The sequence below is a fragment of the Cryptomeria japonica genome, chromosome 3 (genome assembly GCF_030272615.1).
Source record: "Cryptomeria japonica chromosome 3, Sugi_1.0, whole genome shotgun sequence".
Taxonomy (NCBI): domain Eukaryota; kingdom Viridiplantae; phylum Streptophyta; class Pinopsida; order Cupressales; family Cupressaceae; genus Cryptomeria; species Cryptomeria japonica.
In genome coordinates this window covers 150,063,878-150,081,050 of record NC_081407.1, presented here as the reverse complement: position 1 = coordinate 150,081,050, position 17,173 = coordinate 150,063,878, and positions in this window count along the sequence as shown.

Below are 17,173 nucleotides of genomic sequence, written 5' to 3'. Positions count from 1 at the left end.
TTGTGTGGGATGACTCATCTTTGGCTATTATTTATGTATTTATAGCCTTTTGTCTTTTTTGAGCATTGTATACATCATTTTGTAAGCATTTCTTTTTTTGCAACACACTAAGATAAAGTGCCACTATGCCTTGCATGCTTGGGATCTTGCACATCGTGTGCCTTATTGTACTCGCATTCCATTATAAAGTGCCATGGGAGGGTTTGATGTTTGCCTTTTTTTTCCATCTACCTTTGTCATGTGAGTGTTCCTTCCATGACATTAGCCTCATGATGTGTGTCAAGTGAGTGTTCCTTCCCCGACACGTGCCTTTATATGTGTTTGTATTTTCTACTGCACTCTTGTTGTTCCTGGTTCTTCATCATGCAGTTTTCCTTGGCATTCAGTTTTAGTGTACTTGTCACCTCTCCCTTGTCAACATTATGGGGGGGTTTTCTCCTGTTGGTTGTTGGTTCTAATGCTTCTTTGGTTCATTGGAGTGGGCTATGTATTCAGTATTTGTTCCTATGTACTAGGTGGATGCAGTAGCTGGTTACCTATGCATTTTTGTGAGATGGATCATTTCCCATATGGACACTCTTTCATTCCTATTTTTGGAGGCAACCTTCCATCTTCGATTGATCAGCTCTTCAGACTTTGGTGTTTTTGCCATCTGTATCTTCAAGTTTAGTTATTTGCCTTTGTTTTCCATCTGATTCGAGTAGTGTTATTTGAGGGCACTCATGCAGATTACAGTCTTCTTTAATTGATCGTCTTTTATTTCAGTGGAGGTTCTTCAGATCAACAGTTATTCTTCGACAGTGTTTGCAGGTTCTTCATGCTTCAGCGATTCTTTTGGTCTTCTTTTGTTCCTATCTTTTGGAACATTCTTGTTTGGAGGCTTTTTCAGTCCTTCACTTGTATTTCATCTCTTTTTGGAGTAGAGTTTTTTCCCATAAGGTTTTCTCTATTTCTCCGCTTTATAGAGATCTTTTGTACTTGGGTACCTCATCAGGCTTTGTTGGTGGGACCCAAATTTGCCTGCATCTGTAGTTGCATTTTTTTGCTTCATGCATTTAGTTTTTTAGCTATTCCCTAAGTTCATCTTAAGGGGGGGTGGTGCTAGAGTTATCATGTATTAGCTAATAGTTATTTATTTAATTATTAGTCTATTATACTCTACACTTAAGCTAAACTTAGGCATTTAATGATATTGTAGGTTCTAATTATTAAATACACTTTATCCCTTTAGGGTTTCTTTAGGGTTGCATATTATCCTTTTATAAGGATTGTATTGTACTTTTTCATCTAATTCCCTCTCTGAATGATAATCTTCTTCTTTAGAGCCTTTATTTCTTTTTGCCTCCATTCTTCTCTTATGACAGGTATTTTGCTTGCAGATGTTCTTGGGATCTTTGAAGTTGTATTTCTCAACTTCTTCACAAATAATAAGCAAGCATAGGCGAAAATATACATCGTCAAGTGTTCAAGTGTTCAAGTCTTCAAACATCTCCTTCTTCATGTGTGTTCTTCATTTATCCATTGGAACAATGTTACAACATTCATTTGCAAGCATGTGTGTGTGTCAGGGTTTTGTCATGTTACAAGCCATTTCATGCAACACTTGTGATTACATTCAAGAAGAAAAGCAATCATCATCAACAAATTGCAGATCTACAAGGTATACATTTCCATCATTTACATTTAAGCATTTGCAATTACTTTCTTTCAAGGTTGATTCCTCAACTGGGGTTTGATTGAGGCAAACCCCTATCCACAACCCTTCTTCCCTTATTTTTTGTGTAGGTTGCAGGTGCACAACTATAATTGCAGGTTTGGGCCTCATTTGTAGAGACAGAAAAACCCTTTTCGTTTCACGGATTTTTCAGAGGACCGTGTGCACTTTCAACATGGTCCTGACAACTTTTCTCCAAATTTGCAGGGCAGATCCATATCAGTCTAAATATCTTAGATTTGAAGTTAAAGTGTGATCCCGAACCGGTAGCTCCTCATTTCACCCATTTTATCTCTCTTTTCTGCATAGTCAACAAGTCAACTCTTCTACTTACAAAAGAGGGTAAATTGCATTGCACCCTTGCAATTCACTTAGTATTCGGATCCTTATTCACTCTAGGGTTTCAATCTAGTGAATTCAACCCCTCTTTTGAATGTAAAGTATCTCCCAAGTGAAAATCATCCTAGTGGTTTCCTTTCTCTCTCCTAGGTGGGGAATCACTAGGGTTTAATTTTGCACTTTACATTTTGGTGAACTCGACGTCCTTACACCTTAATTTTGATTTTTTATTATTAAATATGAATAATTCCAATTTGAATTTCAAAATTTCATTTCCAAGTTTGATCTTTTTGCAAATTTTAGAGGTTAATTGCATAGAAACCCTAATTTTTCATTTTGAGGAAATTAAGCTTGTGAAGTATAGCATTTTGATTGCTTGTTTCAAATTTGATTTCTATTTCAAAATTGCAATTCAAATCTATCTTTTCATTCTGAAAATTAAGTGGTTAAACAGTAAAACCCTAATTTTTAAGAATCTCCCATTTCGACCTCTCTGGACATCTCCAAATTAGCTATTTTTTTGGATTCTGCAATAAAATTATAATTTCTATCATCCCTAAAAATTTCAAAATAAGTTGGTCGGACTGTGTTGAACTTGCACACGGTCCCTAGCTTTTTTCCCGACATTTCAAGACTCGGAATTGACTATATTTTTCCTGCTTAAATCCAGGAAATTGGCTAATTTTATCAAATTTTAAACCTCCTAAGGTCGAAAACAAATTCAAAATTGAATGTTTGATTTTCTTGCAATTTACAAAAAATCTAGATTTGAAATTGAATTTGTGCAAAACTTGGATCTTACTTCAATTTTCAAATTTCTCATTGTTGTCAAACTTGTCTTCTTGCCTAAAATTCAAATTTCCAATTTCCCTCCTTTTCCCAAAATTCAAAATTTTAAAATTTAGTGGTTAGGTCCTAAAACCCTAATTTTCAAATTTAATTGGATTTTGTGCAAATTTCAATCAATCTCAACCAATTTCAGTCTTCTAAATATTATTAAAGGTGGCCTTATTCATTAGGTTTGACCTTTTTTAAAATTACAAATCAATTACTTATCTTTTTCAAAACCCTAATAGGGTCCTATTTCGACATTAAAACCTTAATTTCACCTATCTAGAGATTATAAAATCAATCAATTTTTTGGGGTTAGCTCTCAAATCATTGTAGCTTTCATCCCTGAAAATTCCTGAAAAAGTTGGGAGGACTGTATGCACTTTCAACACGGTCCCTGACTTTTTTCCTGAAATTTCTGGACACTGTTATGATTGTATTCATTTGCTTAAATCTAGAAAATTGACTGATTTTGTCAAATTTTGAGCCTTGAAAATTTTCGAAAAAGTTGGAAGGACCAGGTGCACTTTCAACTTGGTCCCTGGATTTTTTCCTGAAATTTCAGGAGACTGTTATGACTGTATTTAATTGCTTAAATCTAGAAAATTGGCTGATTTTGTCGAATTTTGATCCCTCTAAAATAAAAAAAACAATCTCCACTTTCAACATTTCAATTTTCAAGATATATTTTAAAATTAAGTGGTTGATTAAGAACAACCCTAATTTTAAATTTCAAAATTTCAATTCAACAACTTTCAGTTTTTAAAATTAAGAGGTTTTTCAATAGGCCCTAATTTTAATCTCTTTTGGATAATTTTAAATTTTAAATTAAGAGATTATTTATTTTTTTACATAATCCTAATTTTAAATTACAATTTCCTAAGAGATTGCATTATTATTATTTCAATCAATGAACTTGTTCATTTAATTGAATAATCACTTTTCCTAGAATTTTGAATTATTCAATTATTTTGCAAGTTTCAAATTTCAAATTCAAATTTTACAATTTCAAATTCAAATTTCAAAATTCAAAATTCAAATTTCCAATTCCATTTTCCCTCCTTTATTTAATGTTCTATGCATGTATGGGGTGAACATTATGGTTAAATGACATATGAGTTTCTTGTTTGATCATAAATGAATATGGACTTCTTATCTTATTTTGCTAATTCAATTTTGAGTTACATTAAAGATGTTCATGATGTTCCATTTCATGCATATGATGATAATTTAGTTCTCCCTTTCATTCATACCTATGATTTACCCTCTCCCAAAATTGATCTCATTAATAAGGGCACATTGGTGCAAAAAGGGAATATTGACACTTCTTTCAAAGATCTCCCTCCTAAAGGTGAATCTTTGGAGAATTGTGTTCCTTCTTCTCTTAAAAAGTACCTCCCTCATAAGGATTATTTGGTGCAAGAGGATGATATTATGGCTACTTATCCTAGTAATACCACACCTTCTTTTCATGCTCTTCCCTCTAAAGATGAAGCGTTAATTACATATGATAGTCCTTTTCCTAATTAGTGCCTTGAACATAAAGATACCTTAGAACAAGAGGATGATATCATTTCTCATCGTAACGCTCTCTTCCAAAAATAAAGAGCCTAACAAAAATCAAATCAATTCCATTCATGTTCCTAGGAAACCAAAAATTCTTCCTGATTATCATGTTGTTCCTTACACATATACTAATGAGGTAGTTGATGAGAACATAAGTGAAGCATCATATCCTTTCTTAGTCCCTACAATCCTCTCTTCAATTCACTCAAATACACCATCTCCTACCAAAGAAGTTCCTAAAGAAGAACTCTTAGAGGATGATTGGGGGTCCTTAGATTTCACTCCTACCTTTTATAGAAAGTCTAAGATCCTTGAATTTCATATTCCAAAATTTTCTCTTAACACAAATCTTGAAATTTATTGGGCCTCTTGAAACTTCAATCCAATCCCCCCTAAGAGTGAACCCTCTTTTGAACATGGATGCAATGGATAAATGCTTGAATGTGAGCGACAAAGTCATGAGAAATCACACTTTTCTTTGTCTTGTAAGTCCACACCTTCTCATTCTAATTTTGAGTTACAACAAGAAAATGTGTTGACCAATCTTCTAAATTCCAACTTAATATCTCCTCTTTGTCCTAAATGAAGAAGAAAACATAAGCAACATTCTCAAACTTCTTCTTTTTGTAAATATCATCAAACCCATGGCCATTCTACTAATGAGTGTCAAGCTTTGAAAACACAAATACAAGATTACATTGATTCAGGCATGTTAAAAATAACATCTGACAATGGATGGCATATTCATCGTGATCATTTTAAATAACATTCAAGTTCCTATTATATTTCTCCTCACTATGTGACACAGTTAGCCCACCTATTGGGGGCTTCTTGTCATTCATGGTGGTACAATTTCAGGTGCAATCATACTTAGTGAGTAAGGTAATAGTCTATTTATTCTTGCCTCTATTCTTAAAGGCAAGAATATTCCTTTTCCTCTTTCTAAGGTTGCACTATTTTATTTATGGAGTACATTATTCATAAAATTTATGTCCTTTCTTGCATGGAGTTCTCCTCCATGTGAGCGCATGTCTATTTCATGAGTGGGATCTTTTCCTTTCTTGAAATGGTACGTCTATTATGAACAATATCTCCTCAGAGAACTTTTGTGAATATTCTTCTTTCTCTATCTTTGCAAATTACCTCTTCTATTGTGCTATTCATAACTTGATGTCCTTTCTTGAATGGAGTTATCCTTCATGCAAGCGCATGTTTGTTCCTTGGTTAGGATGTATTCCTTGCTTGAAATGGTACGTCTCTTATTAGTAGTCTCTCTCTAGAAATTGTGTAATTCTTCTCATTGTCCTACACTTGGGGGGCAATGATCTCTCTCTCTCTCTCTTTCTCTCTCTCTTTCTCTAAGGATCCACTCTTTCCTATGTTGTGGATGGTGTGAGTTTTATTACTTCATCTCATTCCTTGTGTGGAATTGTTGTTGTTCACTCAAGGGTTCTCTCTTATACAAGAGGTGTAAGTTCTTGACTACAATCTCTTTCACACTTGGTAAAGTACATCTATAATGAATTCACCCATCCCCATTGGGCTAAAAGTGAGTCATCATTCATCAAGAATCCCTTTCACCTAGCAATAGGAGGAAAGATTGAATTCTTGTTCTCTTCCTTTTTCTATTCTAGAAGATGTTATATTTGTCTAAGACAACTCCTCTTGGGGGGTAGATGTCTTTTGAACAAAGATCTCTTCTCCTCCAAGGATCTCCTTTACACTTATAGCAAGATATCTCTTTTCAACTATCTTATCCTTTCTTGAAGAGTATTCCCTCTTTTGCTTGGATTTATGACATTTTTACATGATGGATATCTTCTTGGTGTTGAAGGTAGGTATCCTTGTTCTACTTTCCTTAAGATATCAACATTAAACTATGTTGACATCTTAAGGTGGGGTACCCACACTGCTCCTTTTCTACTATATTTCTCTCGTGCATTGTATCTCTTATATAGTGGTCATTCTCAAAATGAGATGACGCCACATTTCTCTTATACAGTGGGTCATTATCAAAGTGAGATGTTGCCACTTTTCCCTTATACAGTGGGTCATTCTCGGTTTCGAAGCACAACCTCTTAGAGCGAGATGTCGTCACTTTTCTTTTATACAATGGGTCATTCTCAGAACCAGAGCACAACCTCTTAGAGCGAGATGTTGCCACTTTTCTCTTGTACAATGGGTCATTCTTGGAACCATAGGGCAACCTCTTAGAGCGATATGTCGCCACTTTCTTGACATTTGTACTATACATCTTATATAGGTTGTAGCATACTTGGGCATAGACTCATGTGAGGTGCTTCAAATCTCACTTGCACACACACGCACGAGGTTGAGTGGAACTAAAAAAGTTCTCACCCTCCTCCCTTACATGGATCACCTAGACAAAATCTAGGGGCTAGTTTTCAATGCCCTTTTTTCTCCATGGATCACCTAATTCTAGGGGCGAGATGTCCATGGTTCCTTTGGTTCGCCTTTCTTCTCATGGATCACCAAAGTGTGTATTCGTGTCCTCTCTCTCCTTCTTCTCATGAGCTCATAGTTTTACTATTGATGGTTCATAGACGATGTCAACTTTTCTCTTTTATGTGGTTACTGGTGTTTATGTGATGGCATTTGTCTTCGTGTTTCAATTAGTTGTTTGAGACATTTGTATTGAGGTCTCTTTGGCTAGTTGATTTATGGTCTCGTGTTTTGTTTTTGTCATGGGTCTTTTGTGCTTGGACTTGTTTTTGTTTGTCTTGTTCTTTTTATTTTGTGTGTTCTTGCATATGATTGAGTGAGTCAAGATCCTAAGATTGGGGGCTTTGTTCCTCAAGATTAGTGATGTCTTATACTCCTTGTGGTATTGCTCTATATCTCTTGCCTTCATCTCTCTCTTTCTTCTACTTTACTGACAACATTGGCGTAAGCCATACTCCTGCTAAAGTGGGGGCTAAATTTAGCATCATAAAATTGTAACCCTTGCAATTTTGACCGCATTTCAGGCCCTCACCTTTGCGACTGCATTCCCCTACTTAATTGGGACCCCTCTTTGCATCATCATTTTAAATCTTCTCCTGTTCCGACCCCTGCATCACTTTGAGACCTTGTCCAGGCCCCAAAATAGGGCAGGATAGGGGCGTGGCACCCCTATCCCCCTTGGATAGGGGCGTGGCGCCCCTGTCCTCCCTCTTAGGGTGGACCTAAGATGGGTCCATCTGACCCTTGGACCTAATTTGCTTCTTGGGGACATAAATTCTCCTATGTCGGCCTTCAGTGAGATGAAAATTAATTCTCTTGGGATAGTATAAAAGGGGATTCAGTCCTCTCATTTGCATAGGTGAAGCGAATAATAAGCAAGCATAGACGAAAATATACATCATCAAGCGTTCAAGTGTTCAAGTCTTCAAACATCTCCTTCTTCATGTGTCTTCTATATTCATCCATTGGAGCAACATTACAACATTCATTTGCAAGCATGTGTGTGTTAGGGTTTTGTCATGTTACATGCCATTTTATGCAACACTTGTGATTACATTCAAGAATCAAAGCAATCATGATCAACAAATTGCAGATCTACAAGGTATACATTTCCATCATTTACATTTAAGCATTTGCAATTACTTTCTTTCAAGGTTGATTCCTCAACCAGGGTTTGACTGAGGTAAACCCTTATCCACAACCCTTCTTCCCTTCTTTTTTGTGTGTAGGTTGCAGGTGCACAACTGTAATTGTAGGTTTGGGCTTCATTTGCAGAGACGAAAAAACCCTTTTTGTTTCGCAGATTTTTGTGAGGACCGTGAGCACTTTCAACATGGTCGATGAATTTTCTCCAAATTTGCAGGGCAGATCCGTACCAGTCTAAATATCTCAGATCCAAAGTTATAGTGCGATCCCAAACCGGTAGCTCCTCATTTCACCCATATTATCTCTATTTTCTGCATAGTCAACAAGTCAACTCTTCTACTTACAAAAGAGGGTAAATTGCATTGCACCCTTGCAATTCACTTAGTATTCATATCCTTATTCACTCCAGGGTTTGGATCTAGTGAATTCAACCCCTCCTTTGAATCTAAAGTGTCTCCCAAGTGAAAATCATCCTAGTGATTTCCTTTCTCTCTCCTAGATTGGGAATCACTAGGGTTCAATTTTTTTACTTTACAGATACAACACACAAAATATTTATCTTTTGTTGGATTAGGGAGGGTCTTCAAAAAGTAGGAGCTTTCACATGGCTTGCATTGAGAGGACGAATCTTAACTAGTGACATGTTGACATTTCTAGGTATAGCACAACCCTTCAAATGTGTCTTATGTAATGAGGAATTGGATACTATGGATCACCTACTCTTGAATTGCTCTTTTGCAAATCAATGCTAGAAATGGCTCCAGGCAAAGCTAAATTGGACAGCTCCTCTCCACTCTGAGCTTGTTTTTGTATTCGATTCCTGGCCCCTATTGTTTATGGACTCTTCCTTCTCTTGTATTTGGTATATTGCTCCCACTATCCCGATTTGGAACATTTGGTGGGAGAGAAATAAGAGAATTTTCAGAAAGGAAAGCACCAACATCATTGAGGTCCTCAACAAGATTGAATCTTCAAATTTAGAAGTAGTAAAAGCTCTTGTAGCCAAAAAGAAAAATTTGAATTCAACATTTACTTCTTGGGATAACTCACTACTATCTGAATGGAAATCTACATCTCTCCCATTTAAGGGTAATCTGATGATAAACACCTCTAAAACCTATTAACATAAAAGAGATCAAATGGAAGCCCCCATACTTGGGTTTCTGCAAACTCAATTTCGATGGTTCATCCAAAGGAAACCCTGGGACCTTAGGTGCAGGGTATGTCATAAGAAATCACCAGGGATTAATTATAAATTGTGGGATGGATAGATTAGCTAATGGATCTAACAATGTAGCAGAGACCCTTTCTTATTCATGGGGTTAGAATGGTCGCATGTATCAAAGTGAAAAAGGTCAGGATAGAAGGAGACTCTATGAACACAATTTTGGCTCTGTCAAACTCAGAAGGGGGAAATTAAAAAAATAGTTATATTCTCTAGGAAGTAAAGTCTCTTCTGTCACAATTTGAAGAATATTCAATTTCTCATTGCTACAAAGAGGCAAATGTTATGGATGACTTATTGGAAAATCAAGGATGCATTCTGGCCCAAGGAGAAAAGTTTTACTCTTAGAACGAGATACATCTTATTTAGGGGCTTGAGGCACTAGTAAGATTGGAAAGTGCTCGAAATTGAGAAAGATAGCTATCAAACAACTTTTTTAAATTAATAGTTTTTTTGTTTTCTCTTGCAAATCTTATTATTTTTCAAATATACTTGGAGGGTACTTTTAGCAGCACCTAAACCCATTATTGTTGGCTTTATGTGTGCTACAAGCCTGTATTCTGTTCGCATGATCCCGCACTCTCCTTGAAGTTTGTCGAGAAGCCAGCTGATGATTTCCACATGCTTCCAGATTTAAGAATGTTCTTGCAGAGAGAAGAAGTTGCGACAAGGGAATGAAGTGTTTTTTTTGTGACAGGGGAGCGATTGGAACATACACGAAGATAGTATGCTTCCCGGATTTGGATAATGCAGCTTCTAGATTCTGAAATTAGGTGGGGTTTTTAGTAGAGGTCGAAGAGATGGTTTTTTTTTCCCAATTTGACACCCTACAAGAACATAGATGAGAAGATAATACCTAATACAAGGATGGAGAAATTTGCAACTAGAGAGCAGTTAACAGGTTGCTCTTTCTTAGATGGGTTAAGTTGCGTTTGTGATTAACAGGAAAATGGAGTATTTGGCAGCCAAAAGAGATGAGAGATAGCCTTGGCAAGCATACATGCATGTGCCTCATTTTATATTTCATAGCTTAGTATGTAGTTAGGCCTATGATATGGAATCAAAATTCCATTTGAACTTATTGTAATTGATTAGGAAGTTCATTTCCAAGGTAGTCTAGGATTTTCATATATTTGGGGGCTTTTTTTTGGGCTCTTTTCATACTTTATATAGATATTGTATACTTCATAGTTTTATTATTAATATATTATTATGGGCTTGTCTCTTTGCCCTAAAAAAATAAAAAATCCAAAAGGCCACAAAGGCCCATCAAGCAAAAAGGTAAATAAAAAATCATGTTGATTCCCAAGTTGATTATAGAAGCAATGCATTCCAAAGAACAACAAAGAAAAGGAAAATAAAAAACCATATGGACTCCCAAGTTGCTCATAGAAGAATTGCATCCAGAAGAAAAATCAAAATTGGCATCCAAGCTTACTATTCCAAAGGCTGCCTTCACTCATCCATTTAAACATCTTCCACCTTTCAAATCCATTTTGTGTCCCTATGTTCTATAATCCACAATCTTAAATCCTCCATCATCTCCTTCATCCATTTTGAGTCCTTATATCCCAAAACCAACATCCACTTCTCCTTCAAAATATCAAACTCCAAAATCCAATTTTCCTCCATCACTCCACCACCCCTCAAGGTGTGTGCCAGCATTGATCTTGCCAACATTTCCATCCACCACTACACAAATATTACAACACGCCATGCATTATCCACCACCTATTTTCTACCCTTATATCCCTCCCATCCAATCCTTTGCATAAATCCTTACCACTTTCCATCTCATAAACCATTTCATCTCCCTTTACCATCACCCTACAAATGTCTTTGAGCTTACCTTCAATAACCATGATCCATTGTAGCACATCTTTTAGGGGTATTATCTAAAGAATGAGATGCTTGAGTCCTTCCTCCATCTCCTATCATGCATCCATTATCTTTCAAAAAGAAAAAAAAAATTAAAAAAGAAAAAAAAAGTAAAGAGAAATAATCTATCCAATGGTGAAAACCACCTCTTGTGGCACCTTGGGGCAAGTACTATAATAAAAACCTGGCAAACAAGTGTCATGTCTAATCTATTATCCTCTTGCACTCTACACTTGGGGAAAGTTTCATACATGCTATCCTATCTATCTCATCCTTCATTATTCCCCATCCCCCATTATTCCTCATCCATCCTATCTACATTCATATTCCCTTTTCCACCTTTGGTCTTGACAAGGTTGAGGATCTCCATAAACATCACACATCCTATTTGCTTCATCCTATCCACACCCTTTAGCTCATATCCATTATCTTATCCATTTCTTATATCTATAATCCATTATCACCTTTGATCTTTCTTATCCTTTCTATATCCTATCTTCATCCTATCCATCCCTTGATCTTGATCAAAACTAAGGACATAAAATGCAAAACATGTTTTTATAAACCTCTTGACATGTCCATTCTTCTGGACCACATGCTATTCAATGCCTCATGGCATCACCTTACATTTCTATATCTAGTATGTTAGCTTAGAAAAACTTGGTATCCCAACAAGATAGTCCTTGAAAATCAAATTAGTCTTGATTCCTAAAAAGTTGCCTCCATCCTTCACTTATCCATTTCCATCCTAGCAATTCACTCATCCACCCATAATGCCTTATGCCTTGCTAGACACTAGGGTAAATAAATACATATTGCTTGAGAACAAATTTAGATATATGTCTTATATCTCAATCAGTGATTGAGACAACTTTTAAAAACATTTAAAAATTAAAAAAAATCGAAAAAACTTTTAAAATCTAGAAAAATCAATAATAGAAAAAATCCAAAAAGAATTAATTTTTTTTTTTAAATTTGAAAAAAAATAAAAATAAAAATAAAAATAATAATAATAAAAAACAAAAAAAAAAATCAAAATCCATAATAAAATGTCTCTTTCTAAGACATCAACACTTTGAACAAACACAATCAAAACATCACACAAAACAATGAGCTTAACAAATCACGAATCAACAAACAAATTACCAAGCTAGTCTACAACCTTACCTATCAATTGCCTATTAGTTTTAGCATCTTTATCAAACAACATGCCTCTACAAATATATCATTCCTAGAACAAACACCCTATTAGATAACATGTCCTATGGATACATCTTTCCTACAATGAACATCCTATCAAACATCATTTTAACAAAAACACTTAACCTTGGCAAGAAGATCTAAATGGTTTTAGACTTGTTTGGTCAAGTGGGTCTTATCTTTTTTATTTATTTATCTTGTATAATGATCTTATGCAACTTGAGGATATCCACAAGTGATTAGAGAAGTGAGGACGAATCATTATTTTTATCATTTGATTCTTGTTTGCAGTTTGTCTTATTACTCCTTGTAAATGGTATGTGAGTCATCTAGGTTGTATCATATCTAGATGCTTGAATTCACTTGCCATAATAAGCTCAATGATGATATAACACTATATTAAGCATAAGATTTCACCACCCTCATCCTTTCTATCTATCCATCCATACCTATCCATAACTACTTCTATGGCCATCAATTTATCATCTCCTTATCCATTTTTTTCTAACCTTATCCCCCCGTCTTTCCTTTTGAGAGCATGTGTATGTTCTCCTAACCCACATGTCCTCTCAAGGGGGGTATCATCCTACTATCTTGTCATCCCTCCTCATCCTTTCCATGATTGAGGCATCATGCTTCTAGTCCTTATCCCTTTCCTACCCACTATATTTTAATTTTATTTGAAACAATGCAATAAACTACATTGTCTCAAAGTGGGGCAAAATGTAGACACCTAAAATTGTTCTTAATTAAATAAATATTTATTAATTATTTTATCATAATATCTTCTATTAATTAAATAAATATTTTAATTAATTTAATTAATTAACTAAGCCTCTTTTTTCTAGTTTGAATAAATATTGTATTTATTTAATTAATTAATTTCAATTTAACATCTACAATCCTAATCATACCTACATTTTGCCAAAATCATTCTAACATATATCATTACAAGCATACATCATCACAACCACATCCATTCTTCCTTGAGCTCTTGTGCAAGTGCAACACAAATTTGTGAGCAACATCATCAATGCAAGACCATGGAGGATAGGAGAACAATGTGGACAAGCCTATCATGGATGTAAAGGTATAATCTTTGTTTGTTTTATGGTTTATTTACATTGCATGATAGTTCTCAATTGATTGTTTGTGGAATTAGTTTGTAGATCTAGGGGTAGTGGTTGGATCCTATTAGGGTTTATAAATAGGTTCAAATTTAGCATAAACAATTGGTTTACATGTTATGCATTTTACTGTGGATGTTCCTTGATATTACATAGTTATGATTACACTTTCTATGTGATGCTATTAGTGGATTCATTTTAGATTTGACATTACCTATGCAGTGGGAGTTTCTAGGTGTGTATGTGACAAGTATTGCACTCAGAGCTTATTATTGCATGTGACAAGTTGTATATTTTGTTGGTATGCAATTTTGATTTTTTTTGTATACCTTGGAGGTATGGATAGTTGGATGTGTTAGCACCTGTTGTGGGTGCTATTTTAGCTATGGTTATTGGTTCTTGATATCTACCATTGAATTTGATACCTTTGGATTGCGTGTTTGTTTTTGGGATATCGATTGAGACAAGACTTATGATTTGTTGTGTCAGGTTCTGTGGCTTTCTCTTTGGATGGTCTCTTTTATGTTTAATGGAAATGACATGGTGGAGGGTGAGAGCATTCATTTTTGAGATGGTGGTCACTTTGTTTCTTATTGCACATATCTTGATGGAGCACATTGAGCACTTTGATTCAATGATGGTATACATGGCTATGCAACACATGAGAGAATGTTAGAAAAATAGGCGTTGAAAACCTTGCATAATAATGTTTATAATTGTAATATTTTATTTAATTATATGAGTTGCACATGGACGTGTAAAGTGTAGAAATTCCTTTAGAATATTCTTGGGGCCACTTGATGAGTTGTGTTGTAACATTAGAATGTATTAATTATAATTATTTAATATTGGAGAAAGTAAATTTAATAAAGTACCCAATATTAAATGTGGGGTCAATGGGATAGTTATCCCATGATTTTAGTACATAGTTTTGTAGCACATGGTTTTGATGTAATACCACTTGGTGACCTTTTGTGGGAGATTGTGTCTATAAAAGCAATCACAAGGGTAGTTGTTTGGGTTAGCCAAGTTTGTCATTTATGGAGGTTGGAAGCACGACATGAGATGCGTGGTTACATGCTTGTTCACATGGAGTGCTTGTTGATGGCTAGGGTTTTGAAAGCTTTCATGGTTGTATTTTAAATGACACATTTCTGATAATACATGGATGATAGATACTTTTGGAGGTCGGGTTTTTCCCTCCTGAGGATTTTCTGAGGGTATATCTTGCGTCATCTTTCATGGGTATGTTGTTTATTGTTTGCATATGGATTATAAGTGTTTATTTGCTTAATATCTCAATTGGGTTATGTGGAAATTATAATTTGTATGGCTGCAAGTTTCCTTACACACACACACACACACACACACACACACACACACACACACACACACACACACACACACACATGTGTGTGTGTGTGTGTGCAATTGTATACATGTATATGCATACACATATCTATATATATGTACGCATGTATATGTATGTATAGATATGCATGCATGTGTGTGTGAAGATCAATTGTGCCCTATGGAGAATAAATATTGATAAAGACACATATGATCACAAAAGTTTCCATTTTTGCATTTGATCTCCTGAAGTTAGAAGCTAATTATAGAACCATTTATCCCTTATAGCAATTCAAGGAGAACATATGTGAAAGAAGATAACTTGGTAGGATAATCTTCATCCTTTAAATATTTTAGGAACTCATCTATTTGTTTTATCTACTTTACACATGCTTGAGAATTTTACATACGTACAAATACATGATTTATGCTTAGAGACTCAAATGTACCTAAAAGTGAGGACAAAATGTAATGGTGATAATTGAATCCTCATTGCATCTTTTTATTAAGTTTTGTGATTTATTTGAGGCAAGGTATTAATACAACTATATGACTATAAATAACACATTTTTCTACATAGTTGGGCCCATGTACTTATTCTTGCTTGCACCTAGCCTTACACTTATTCTTTATCCATATGCTCATGCTCATTCATTCCTAGTCCAATTGACTTATCTATTTGATTTTGATCATTAACCTAATCCTTATCCATAATTTCATATTATCAAACATAGATCTAGTCTAAGTATACATGACTCAATTCATATCTACAAGTTTTAGGTCATCCTCATAGCCATAATCTTGATATTTTTAAATGTTAAAACAAAAAGAATTACCTAACCATCCCCATCTTACACTTTGGGTCCAAGTTGAATTTGAACAAAACTTGTCACTTTGATGTTGCGTTTATGTAAAAAATACCTTCATTTCATTCATTTTAATTCTCCAATATCAAAAAATAATAAGAAGAACAACCATGTGTATTTGCACTTAAATTCAGGAATCAAAGAATCTAGAATATTCAATCACACTCACCTTAGTGCATGATAATTAACTAGCAATCATTTCATGATTCATCAAAGTTTGCTAATTATCATGTTATTTTAAAAATCATCTTGATAGTAAAACCTTGAGAGTGTGATAGTGAATATAATTAGCACTTGCACCCATAGGGGTTCAAGATGTACATTAATAGGAAAGTAAAGGTAAGACTTATATATTTTAAAATTAATTATATAAGAGTATAAATATCTATAAAATCATTTTGGTGCAAAAGTTATGTGTATTAAATGATTGAAAACACATATCACACTTTTGTCACATCTATTGTAGCTTCTTATATGCATGTCACAACCATTAATTTACATAGACACGATACATGTCTGTTATAAAATTAGTCTTCTACATTAGATGCCAAATTGCTAATATTTGTTGTATGTGAATTGTTACAATAGCTATATTAACCACTTTTACAATATTTATTTTAAAATCTGAAATACAAGTTAAATATTTTTTAGTTAGTTTGTTAAATTAAATAAATTGCAAAATACTTATTAAAAATCAAATAATATTTTTTATTATATAAGTAGCATTAATCAGGGCGCTATCCCTTAACATAATCCAAGGACTATCAACAACACTTTAACAACAACTTAACAACACAAAACAAAACAAAACATAGAACAAGAGTCTGGTAGTAGTAAAGAGAGAAGCAAGGGTATACCCTATAAGTCCAGAGAAAAATAAACCAACATGAAAATAAAAAACCAACACACAAACATAGACCTAGGGAGTTGGCTTATTGAGCCAAGCCATCTCAATAACATTGCCCCAGTCCTTAGTTAGGAACCTGTAGAGTTCCTTGCAGGCCTCTTTGTCTGCATAATCATCAGTAGCCTTATCCTGAAGGAGGCAAATAATGTTAAATATAAAATCAAATAATGTTAAATACAAGACATGGTTTTTTTTCCTAAAAAAGAATCCACTTACAAATTTGTTTATAAATATAAACTTACAAAGAGTTTACAATCTACTCAATATTTAAGGGAAATAAAACCTTATTATATCATCTAAAACAATAAAAACAGGTTGTGAATGGCCAATTTCAAGGCCAAATAATAATCCATAGTAAACACCGATGACAATATGATGGGCATTTTAAATTCATTTCCACTTTTAAATTTTCAATTTATAGATTAGAATAAAAAATGTAGAAATGAATCATCAAGAAGCTATCATAGCCACCTATTGGTTTCGACTTCTCATTTTGCTGCCCCAAGATTATGCATTATAAAAAATATTTTATCAACTCCATCATATCAACATCCGAGGGAA